This window comes from Adiantum capillus-veneris, chromosome 28 (genome assembly GCF_014529385.1).
Source record: "Adiantum capillus-veneris isolate H3 chromosome 28, ASM1452938v2, whole genome shotgun sequence".
NCBI classification, from domain to species: domain Eukaryota; kingdom Viridiplantae; phylum Streptophyta; class Polypodiopsida; order Polypodiales; family Pteridaceae; genus Adiantum; species Adiantum capillus-veneris.
This window is the reverse complement of record NC_140958.1, coordinates 69807150-69818582: the sequence shown is the minus strand read 5'-3', so window position 1 is coordinate 69818582 and position 11433 is coordinate 69807150. Positions and strand designations below refer to the sequence as shown.

General features: G+C 43.2%; 2 pseudogenes; one reads left to right on the top strand and one right to left on the bottom strand.

The window, feature by feature from the left end:
* The first annotated feature begins 2883 nt into the window (after positions 1–2883).
* LOC147420633 (uncharacterized) lies at positions 2884–4763 on the top strand (annotated as a pseudogene).
* Positions 4764–4875: 112 nt separating this feature from the next.
* On the bottom strand, positions 4876–6873 carry LOC147420632 (uncharacterized; annotated as a pseudogene).
* Positions 6874–11433: the final 4560 nt, after the last annotated feature.

Genomic DNA, 11433 nt, shown 5'->3' with positions numbered 1-11433 from the left:
ACGTCTTTCAACAACCACTAGATAACACTATCATCGTGAATTCTTTTTCACATATCAACATCCTGTGTAATGCCACACGCCTTCAAGGTGCAAGTGTATATGACTGCATTTGGAGAGATGCCCTCTCTGTACGAGCTGAAAATAGCTCTGTCGATATTGAGTACTTCAGCCATGGTGTTCTTGTGTCTCGACACTGTTGTATGCCGAAGATAAAACAGGGTGGGAACTCTTGTCCGGAGAGGTGCGTCGTGTGGGGACAATGTTGGTGAAATTTGAAAATGAGACTGTTGTTGACGGTTTCGAGGTGCAAGGGAAAGAGGTAGGTGTGGTCTCTCTCTCTTCTCTCTCTGTGTTCCGAGCACAAAACACTGCCAGGCTGCCAGCTTCGCGTATCTCGTGCGCTCGCCGCTCTCTCTCTACCTCCATCTCTCTCTCTCACTCTGCATCTGCTGAAAACAGCCTAGAGCTTTCTCACCCTGACCCTTGCCTTCAAGATGCAAGCGTATGTGATTGCATCCTCCCTTCGCATCCACCGAAAACAGCCCATAGCTTCTTGCCACTGCCCAAGTTGGGCATATGACACAAATACCGCATTCCAAGAGACGACATCTTGGACATTAAGTTCCTCAAGCTCTTTTTGTGCTTAATGAAGTGCACCACATCTGGCATACATGTCCAGCAAGGCAATGCCAAGCACGACGTTTTCTTTCAACAATCCCTAACTAACCATATCATCGTGATTTCTTTTGCACATATCAGCATCTTGTGTAATGCCACATGCCTTCAAGGTGCGATGATTGCATCTTCAGTGAAAACCCGCAGAAAACAACCCAGGAAAGGTGGGCATATCCCGCAATAAGTGCATTCCAAGAGACGACATACCGGACAGAAATATCCTCAGGCACGTTTTGTGCTTTATGAAGTGCACCACATTTGGCATACATGTCGACCAAGGCAGTGCCAAGCTTATGTGATCACATCTGGAGAGACAGCCTTGCTTCGCACCTGCCAAAAATAGCCTAGAGCTCCTTGGCCCTACCCAAGTTGGGCATATCCCACAATCAATGCATTCAAAGAGTTGACATCTCGGACACAAAGCTCCTTGAGTACTTTTTCTGCTTTATGAAGTGCACCACACGTGGCATACATGTCGACCTAGACAGTGCCAAGCATGACGTGTTCTTTCAACAACCACTGAATAACAATACCATCGTGAATTCTTTTGGCCACATCAGCATCTTGAGCATCACCCACAATCATTGCATTCCAAGAGATGACATCCTGGACAGGATTGCAAGCGACGTGATTGCATTTGAATTTTGGAGAGATGCCCTCACTCTCCATCTGCTGCAAACAGCCCAGAGCTTCCTCACCCAAGGTGGGCATATCTCGCAATCAGTGCATTCCAAGAGACGACATACCAGACAGGAAGATCCTCAAGCACTTTTTGTGCTTTATGAAGTGCATCACATTTGGCATACATGTCGACCAAGGCAGTGCCAAGGTTACGTGATCACATCTGGAGAGATAGGCTCGCTTCGTACCTGCCAAAAATAGGCCAGAGCTCCTTGGCCCTACCCAAGTTGGGCATATCTCACAATCAATGCATTCGAAGAGCCGACATCTCGGACATAAAGCTCCTCGAGTACTTTTTCTGCTTTATGAAGTGCACCACATGTGGCATACATGTCGACCTAGACAATGCCAAGCACGGCGTTTTCTTTCAACAACCATTGAATAACAATATCATCGTGAATTATTTTGGCCATATCAGCATCTTGAGCACCACCCACAATCAGTGCATTCCAAGAGATGACAGGATTGCAAGCGTACGTGATTGCATTTGGAGAGATGCCCTCACTCTCCATCTGTTGAAAACAGCCCAGAGCTTCTTCACCCAAGGTGGGCATATCCCGCAATCAGTGCCTTCCAAGAGACGACATACCAGACAGGAAGATCCTCAAGCACTTTTTGTGCTTTATGAAGTGCATGACATTTGGCATACATGTCGACCAAGGCAGTGCCAATGTTATGTGATCACATTTGGAGAGAGAGCCTCGCTTCGCACCCGCCGAAAACAGCCCAGAGCTCCTTGGCCCTACTCAAGTTGGGCATATCCCACAATCAATGCATTCGAAGAGCCGACATCTCGGACACAAAGCTCCTCGAGTACTTTTTGTGCTTTATGAAGTGCACCACATGTGGCATACATGTCAACCTAGACAGTGCCAAGCATGACATTTTCTTTCAACAACCATTGAATAACAATATCATCGTGAATTCTTTTGGCCATATCAGCATCTTGAGCACCACCCACAATCAGTGCATTCCAAGAGATGACATCCTAGACATGATTGCAAGCGTGCGTGATTTGAATCTGGAGAGATGCCCTCACTCTCCATCTGCTGAAAACATCCAAGAGCTTCCTCACCCTGATGCCTTCAAGATGTAAGAATATGTGATTGCATCTTGAGAGACACCCTCGCTTTGCATCCATCAAAAAAAGCCCAGAGCTTCATGGCCATGCCCAAGATGGGCATATCCCGCAATCAATGCATTCACAGAGACGACATCCCGGACAGGAAGTTCCTCAAGCACCTGAAGTGCATTACATCTGGCATACATGTCAAGCGAGGCAAAGCCAAGCACAACGTTTTCTTTCAAGAACCACCTCTCTTTTATTTTCCCCGAAACGTCTCTCTCTCTCTCTCTCTCTCTCTCACACACACACACACACACACACACACACACACACACACACACACACACACACACACACACACACACACACACACACACACACACACACACACACACACACACACACACACACACACACACACACACACACACACAACACATGCTCACATGTTTTGAGTATGCATGTCCTTTATGCATAAGGGCGGTATAACCACGGCAAGCCATGAATGCTATTACATTATGGTTTTCATGCCATTAACTGATCGCTACAAACATCCCTTGGCGGCTCAGCCTATACATCTCGTTGGAGTGAAAACGCTCGCTTCGCATCGGCAAAAAAGAGCCGAGAGCTTCTTGGTCCTGCCCAAGTTGGGCATATCCCGCAATCAGTGCATTCCAAGAGACAACATCCTGGACAGAAAGCTCTTGAAGCACTTTTTGTGCTTTATGAAGTGCACAACATTTGGCATACATGTTGCTAAGGCAGTGCCAAGCTTATGTGATCGCATCTAGAGAGACATCCTCGCTTCGCACCTGCTAGAAACCGGAATCCCTTCCCCCATTAACTGATCGCTACAAACATCCCTTGGCGGCTCAGCCCATACATCTCATTGGAGTGAAAACGCTCGCTTCACATCGGCCAAAAAGAGCCGAGAGCTTCTTGGTCCTGCCCAAGTTGGGCATATCCCGCAATCAGTGCATTCCAAGAGACGACATCCTGGACAGGAAGCTCTTGAAGCCCTTTTTGTGCTTTATGAAGTGCACAACATTTGGCATACATGTTGCTAAGGCAGTGCCAAGCTTATGTGATCGCATCTAGAGAGACATCCTCACTTCACACCTGCTAGAAACAACCCTGAGCTTCTTGGCCCTACCCAAGTTGGGCATATTCCGCAATCATTGCATTCAAAGAGACGACATCTTGGACAGGAAGCTCCTCAAGTACTTTTGTGATTTATGAATTGCACAACATTTGGCATACATGTCAACCTAGAGGGTGCCAAGCATGACATATTTCTTTCAACAACCACTAACTAACCATATCATCGTGATTTATTTTGCACATATCAGCATCTTGTGTAATGCCACATGCCTTCAAGGTGCGATGATTGCATCTTCAGTGAAAACCCGCAGAAAACAACCCAGGCAAGGTGGGCATATCCCACAATCAGTGCATTCCAAGAGAAGACATACCGGACAGAAATATCCTCAGGCACGTTTTGTGCTTTATGAAGCGCACCACATTTGGCATACATGTCGACCAAGGCAGTGCCAAGCTTATGCGATCACATCTGGAGAGACAGCCTTGCTTCGCACCTGCCAAAAATAGCCCAGAGCTCCTTGGCCCTACCCAAGTTGGGCATATCCCACAATCAATGCATTCAAAGAGGCGACATCTCGAACACAAAGCTCCTTGAGTACTTTTTCTGCTTTATGAAGTGCACCACATGTGGCATACATGTCGACCTAGACAGTGCCAAGCACGACGTTTTCTTTCAACAACCACTAAATAACAATACCATCGTGAATTCTTTTTTATTGTAGTAGGTTGCCTCCCGCTGCCCCAGCTAAGACCCCTGCTTTTCGCACACTTTGGTCGCTTGTTGTTGCTGCATTCACCAATCTTGAGCTTGCAAGCCCTCAACACTCCCACCAACCTTGTGCCCCTTCTAGAACACGCTCTACTAATCATTGCATCCATAAAGAACATTCACCTCCCAAGTTCCACCCATGTGGCCTTGAGCCTCCTTTGCATTAGGGTCACAACTAAGCATAATGCAATCCTATTTTCTTACCGGTTGATGTGGACCATTGATCGTCCTAGTCATGTCACATAGCTGACATGGCATCAGAATCTTTGAGAGAGGAAGTGCAATTCAACAAATTAGCTGGCAGCTTTGCCATCGTGGACTCATCACCAGATGAAGGAGAAGCTTGTAAGCTTGTGTGGCTATGGTGTGGCGAGCACCTGGCAAGTGCATATCGCATCCATTTTTGCCGCAACATGTTCTTCGGAAGCTCAGCAACTTCTCTTGAGACCTCGCGCTTATGTTCATGGGTGAATGCCATTACTCATGAAAGGACAGGTATACGCATAGAGGCGCTCGCTCATTGCACAGGTAGTCTCTCTCTCTCTCTCTCTCTCTCTCTCTCTCTCTCTCTCCTAGTTAAGAGTTAACAACCTATCAAGTATGCAAAGTCCTAAATTGATTAGGTCTTGATTTCAAGACTCGACGGATCTTTAAGTAACATCAGAAAGATGTCACTTACCTCTGCGGCTGAAGGCAGCGCAAACTCCTGATTGAACCAATGCAAATACTATTTCTTTCGCAACAACAATCTCAACGACCTTTGATCGCTTCTTCAAGAAATTGAGCTGAAGAATCCAGTTTCCTTTGGGGTCATATGTATCAAACTCTTCCTGCAAAAAGACCCCAAGCAAACTGAGCACAGTGCTAGCATAGTGTTTGGATATACTAAGCTATAGTTCATCTCTCTCTCTCTCTCTGTCTCTCTCTCTCTCTCTCTCTCTCTCTCTCTCTCTCTCTCAGCATCAACACTTAAATGCCTCAAGAAAATCTGATGTCTTGGTTTCTTAATTTATCACTCAAATTTTCAGTTATACTCCCTACTTGAAGCTGAAAAGTGTGAAACTTCTCATGTGCACTAATCTCTCTCTTCAATAGCTTTTCTGAGGCAGTTGGATGAAGGGTCGAAGGGGTATGAATGCCCACAATCAGTTCATTCCAAGAGATGATTGCAACCATATGTGATTGCATATGGAGAGATGCCCTTACTCTCCATCTACTGAAAACATCCTAGATCTCACCCTGATGCCTTCAAGATGCAAACATACACCCTCGCTTTGCATCCGTCAAAAACAGCCCAGAGCTTGATGGCCATGCCCAAGATGGCCATATCTCACAATCAATGCATTCACAGAGACGACAAATCAGTAAGAGGACAGTGTCTTGGGTATGCATGCAACATAAAAGGTGATCAAATGTGAATCCTATGTAGGAGACAGTCGTCTTGGGTACGCATGTGACATTGCATCGGGTACCTCACAGCCTGGATCAAATAATACAATTGGGTCGATGGCTAGCGAGGAAACAGGGACACAATTTTCTCTTGGCATGCTTCATTGTACAACCAAGATTAACATACTTACAACACAAGCCTCACATCAACAATCCCAGACTGGCGGGCAAGGCCAGATGCCCAGAGGTCCGGCCAGGCTTGACGCAAAAAAAGCCTTTTCAAAAAATTGTGCATGTGACAAAAAAGGCAGTAGCTAAACCCTACCTTCCACGTCAAGAATCTTGCAGTGGAAGCGGGCTGTCCGGAGAAATGTTGATCTTTGAAGCTTCAACAACCTTTCACAGTAATAGAGCTCGCTAGGGCTCATCTCTCTCTTCTTCTTCTTCCTACTTTCCTCAAAATGGTACCCTAGCTCTGCATCATCACCATCGTCATCCTCATTGCTCCACTCCTCATCTTCATCTTCGTCCTCTTCTTCCTCTCTAGGCCTCCTTGCAGGCTTCTTCTGCTGATGCGGTTGATGTGCCTGCTGCGGATGAGGTGGGCGCGGGCGCTTCTTCTTGCTCAGCTTTTCTTGAGAGCGAGGTTGCGCATGTCGAGCACGAAGCTTAGAGAGCTCTGTGTCGCCCCATGTTCGGTTACTGTGAGTGCTACAACGAAAGGGGTCGTCACTCTCTTTGCCGTATGCATGATCCTGGGTGTGGAGGGGGCGAGACTTACTTGTGGTATGAGGAGGGGCAAGTAGCAGAGCGTAGAGACGATGAAGAGTAGGGAGTGTTGTTGTTGTTGCTGTTGTGGGGCCGTGATCCGAGCTCTGGTTGGACCTCCTCGATAGCATAACGCCATGTGCAGGGGCTCCATCTCCGCTTGGAGGATGATGAAGAAGGGGGGTCAACAGAAGGCGCCACTGACGTTGCTGCTGCTACACTGTTGGGGTGTGCGCGCGCGACAGAGAGGGACTCTCTCTCTCTCTCTCTCTCTCTCTCTCTCTCTCTCTTACTGTGTGAGTCGTGACTGCTCTTCAGTGTCACCTGTACACTGTGTCGCGTCGTGCACATTGGCCTAAGACTTGCCGGATCAACCTTGTGTTGACACGTGTCCGGGGGAGGGGACCGGAATCCCTTCTCCCATTATCTATTAGTATAGATTAATTTTTTGCAAAAAATAAAAATTCTAGGTTACAAATTAGCAAAAAATGCTAATTTTTTTTTAAAAGCTAGAAAATTACCAAGTTTTTTTAATATAAAAGTATGTAGCCAATGTCACTCAAATCTCAGCACTTATCAATCCAATTAGACCTTTCAATTAATCATTCATCAAATTGCTAATCAAAATCAAATCATTTTGGATTGTTTTTATCGCTTTTTCACTCAATTTTGAACAAAAAACTAGTCTAATTAAGGGTTTGATTTGACAATTTTTGCGAATCAAAAACACACTCAACCTTCCAATCATTCCATTTTGCACATCAATTTACTTATACAAATCAATTTATTGCTAACATATACATGTGGTAGTGATGTGTGCGAACACACTTAAGACCACCGGGGCATTTTTCCCTCACTAGGAGGTTTTTCCCCCTATGCATTATATATACACCCATCACTCTAGGGCTATCTATCTTTCCATTGCACACTAAGTAATACACCCTCTGTTGTGGTGCCTTGTGCTTCCTTCGTCTTCTCCAAGTTATGTGTGTTTCCCTACAACCCTAATTCCAACAATTGGTATCAGAGAAGGTTGCATCTATGCGACATGTCCTTGTGTCAAAGGGCATATGGAATATTGTGCAGGGCATTGATGTACATCTTGGTTCTAAGGATGTAGGCAATGTTGAATATTTTGCAGGTTTTGGTGGCAAGATCGTTGCTACCAGAGCTGTTTTTCCTACAACTGGGATGTAAAAGATGCATAGGCTCATGCTTTGATTCCTTTGTCTATGAAGCGCACTATTACTCCTCATATTTGTTCAACAAAATTTGCAAAACACTCTTGGGATATTCTGGTTGGTCTTTATGCAAGTCGCAATGAGGCAAAAACTGCATTGATGCGTAAAGAGCTGGAGTAAAAGATTATGCATGAGGAAGATGAAATGGACACTTTCATTGCTAGTGTCAAGGATGTAAATGAGCAACTTATTTCTCCTAGAAAAGTCATTTTTGAGAGTTTCATTGTGCAAACCGTTCTTGATGCTCTGTTGAATTCTTACTAGACTTTTGCTAGTACTTGAAGACTTATGACCCAAAGAAATTCAAAAGTTATCAAGTTTGATGCATTATGCACATTGTTGTTGCAAGAGTCACTTTTTAGAAAAAATAGTGCTAAATAGGGTACAGTTGAATAGGCCTTTATTGCTGGTCAAAGAAAAGGTGGTAACATCAATGAAGTCACTTCTCACGGTTCTTCTACGAGTGGTAAATCAAATACTCCTAATGCTTCTGCTATGTAATAATTCGTCTAGGAATTCTGGTGATAAGGGCAAAAAGAATATGCGTTTCCATTATTGTAAAGCTAATGATCACTTGATCAAGCGGTGACCAAAGTTAAAGGGAAAAGAGGCTAAGAAGCAAGAGGTTGGATCAACTACAGGGACCAATACAAGTGAAACTATTGTAGAGTCTTCTATGAAAGGAGATTGTGATGTTGCTGTAGATGTAGAGTGGGATTTTAGTGCAGAGTGTACTTATGATCCTAATATCCATGATGCATGCATGTCAGTTGCTACAGATTCACATGTGTGGTATTTTGACAGTGGTGCTATAAGGAACATTACCTCACATCGTGATTTTTTTTTACCTCTCTTGAGTCTATCCCTCATGAGAATTCACTTACTTGTGCCAACAACGCCTCTTATCTAGTTCGTGGACTTGGAAAGATTGTGCTTACTACTGCAAATGGTAGTTCTTTTCACACTTGTTGATGCATTGTATGTACCTGGGATAAAAAAGAATCTTGTGTCCGTATCAACACTTACTAGACTTGGTCTTGTAGTCAAATTTGTGGATGACAGATGTATAGTACAGGATCTCAATTTTGGTGATGAAATTGTTGCATATGGAATTTTATGCCGTGGGTTGTATAAGATCACTTTGTATGACAAGTGTGGGAAAAATTTTACAAATGATATTTTGGATTCTAAGGCTATTTTAGATGGAAACTTTGGCATGCACGTTTTGGGCATCTATATTTTCCAAGTTTGCTGCGTTTGCAAAAATCTGATATGGTTTCTTTGCCACGTCTTAAAGCATGTAAGGTCTCTATCACCCTTCGAGAGGGGATTCCCATGTAAAGGAATACATATCAGGCCATTCTAGCCGTATACAAAAATGTTACTATTCTTGAGAATTTTTCCAGCTCTGATGAGATAATGCTAAATATATTGTTGTAAGATTTTCAAAATTAAAAGTTTTACTAGAAAGTTTTAAGGTGCTTACACCCATCTATACGTGACCGTCTCGTCAAAATCTACCCAGTCCTAAATTTCCATAAAAATACCTACCTGCTCCAAAAACTACTAAAAATAGCATGTGTGTGCATCAGACACCTTAGTTTGTAGTCCTCAATCTCTTATTTTAATAGCAAGTTTTAGAATTAAGTTTTGATAAGCCAAGCTCACTCTAGACAATTGATTTTCATCCTAGTGTTAATAAATTAACTCCTCAATCTAAGGTGTGCATGGGCATGTATGTGCATGTGTATGTATGTCCACATATGCCCATAAATGACCCATATCTATGGACCCATATTTTATAGAATAATTGACTATGAGCATGGGGGCACTACATCAGGTGTATCACCCAAAGGGTAAAGAGGGACAACTCTAATGGCTAAGTAGGAGCTTGTGAGGGCCTCGACTCCTTATTTTAGCAAGAGGGGGCAAGCTAGGGAGAGATGGGGCTGATTTGGGCAAGCCTTGGCCATCAAGCAACCCGAGAAGTCTATATAAGGGGCATTCCCACCCAATTTTACACACACTTTAACACACATTGGACATCGGAAGACTCTGCTGTTGTGGCTACTCGTTGGTGAAGCTTACACAAGGCTTTGAGAGATCAATACTCCAAGGCACATTTTGGTAATGTAAATCTTTTAATTAATCAAGGTTATTATCAATCTCTTCTCTCAATTGGAATCCTTTCCAATTGCTGCCATATTACACTTGGAATCCTTTCTAATTACTACCATATCATTATTCAACTGAAATCCTTTCCCATTGCTACTTTATTATCAAATTCTATACTCTTCTTTACCCAACCTCAATTGGAAACCAGCAATCATTATACCTATTCTATGGTAATCTCTCTACCTTACAAATTAATGAAGGTTTCACTACTTGATTACATAATCAATTGTGTTGATTGCATGCACAATTCTTCTCCATCGTAACCTAGATGTTTGCATGTATTAGTTAATCTTATTCAAGAAAGGGTCCACCTAAATGATGGATTGTTCTTGCAAGTATATATAAGTAATTAATCATGTGATTAGTGTATGAATTATGATTCATGGTATCATAAGATTATGGCAGGATCAAGCAAGCATATGTTTTGAGTTGATGTGTAGAGTAACCATATATGTTTTGGAATTGAAATAATTATAATCATTGACCCTACTTCCATTGTATTTTTATACTTTAGCTCACAACTTCGCAAGTTAAGTTAAGTATCTAGTAGTGGGAATGGCACCCAAGAGAACTTGCTATGGTGGATCACACGATCACGAAGCCGAAACCAGTGATGGTAAAGGAAAAGGAAAGGCCCCGATGAATGAGGATATGCCACTTATCCTACGAAGTGATGTTATTTCTCATGAACAGGTAGGAAACTTATTTTTGTTCAATGCAGCATGAGTAATAAGGAAGGAGGAAGCTACCTAAACATTGGATCAGTCCCAATTTGAAACCAAATCAATTGAGCTTGTTAATTTTCTTTAAGTTGTATTAAATGGAAGGACTGTTTGAGGATATACTATTTGAAGTAGGAAAGAAATGCTTGCCTAGTAGGAAAACTCTCGAACCTTCTTCATTCAAAATCCTATACCGATATAGTCAAAACTCCCTTTGATATCCAGGGAGGAGGGCTTAGCGGAGTGAACGCTAAAGCACTGCATATGGGTGCACACATCTTGTGGGTTTGTGGCCAGAATGCAAGATATTACTTGCGGGTTTGTGTCCAGGTTGCAAGTTAGTCACTACAGGTTTGTGCCCATAATGCATGACAATTTAGTTGTATGGGCAACTAAAGACACCGGGAGCTATAAACTCTCGGTGAGAGGAGTGAACTCTTGGGGTTTGGATATTTTAATGAAGAAGGATCATATGTTGTTTTTCTTCTAGAAGAGATTGTCTTGATGCCAATTTAAAAATGTTTGAAGGGTTGTCTTAACAAACTTGTGATGGAAACCATAGAAAAGAACTTTGTGTATGAACAACCATGTTGTAGTAACTAGAAAACAAGATACAAAGTGTGAGTGTGGGGGTGGAAAGTGGGGACTGGCTCAAGTTGACAATCAAGGATGGGTGGTCCCGATTAGTCAAGAGACTCTCCACTCCTCATTGATAGAAGAAGCGAAACTAGAGACTCATTGTGCCAAGAGTCGAGAAGTCCCAATTGTACGTGCCTCTGAAAATTATAGGGAAAAAGACATTTGGGGTTTCTCTCTTTTGGAAGGTGAGAATTAGGAACGTCAGTA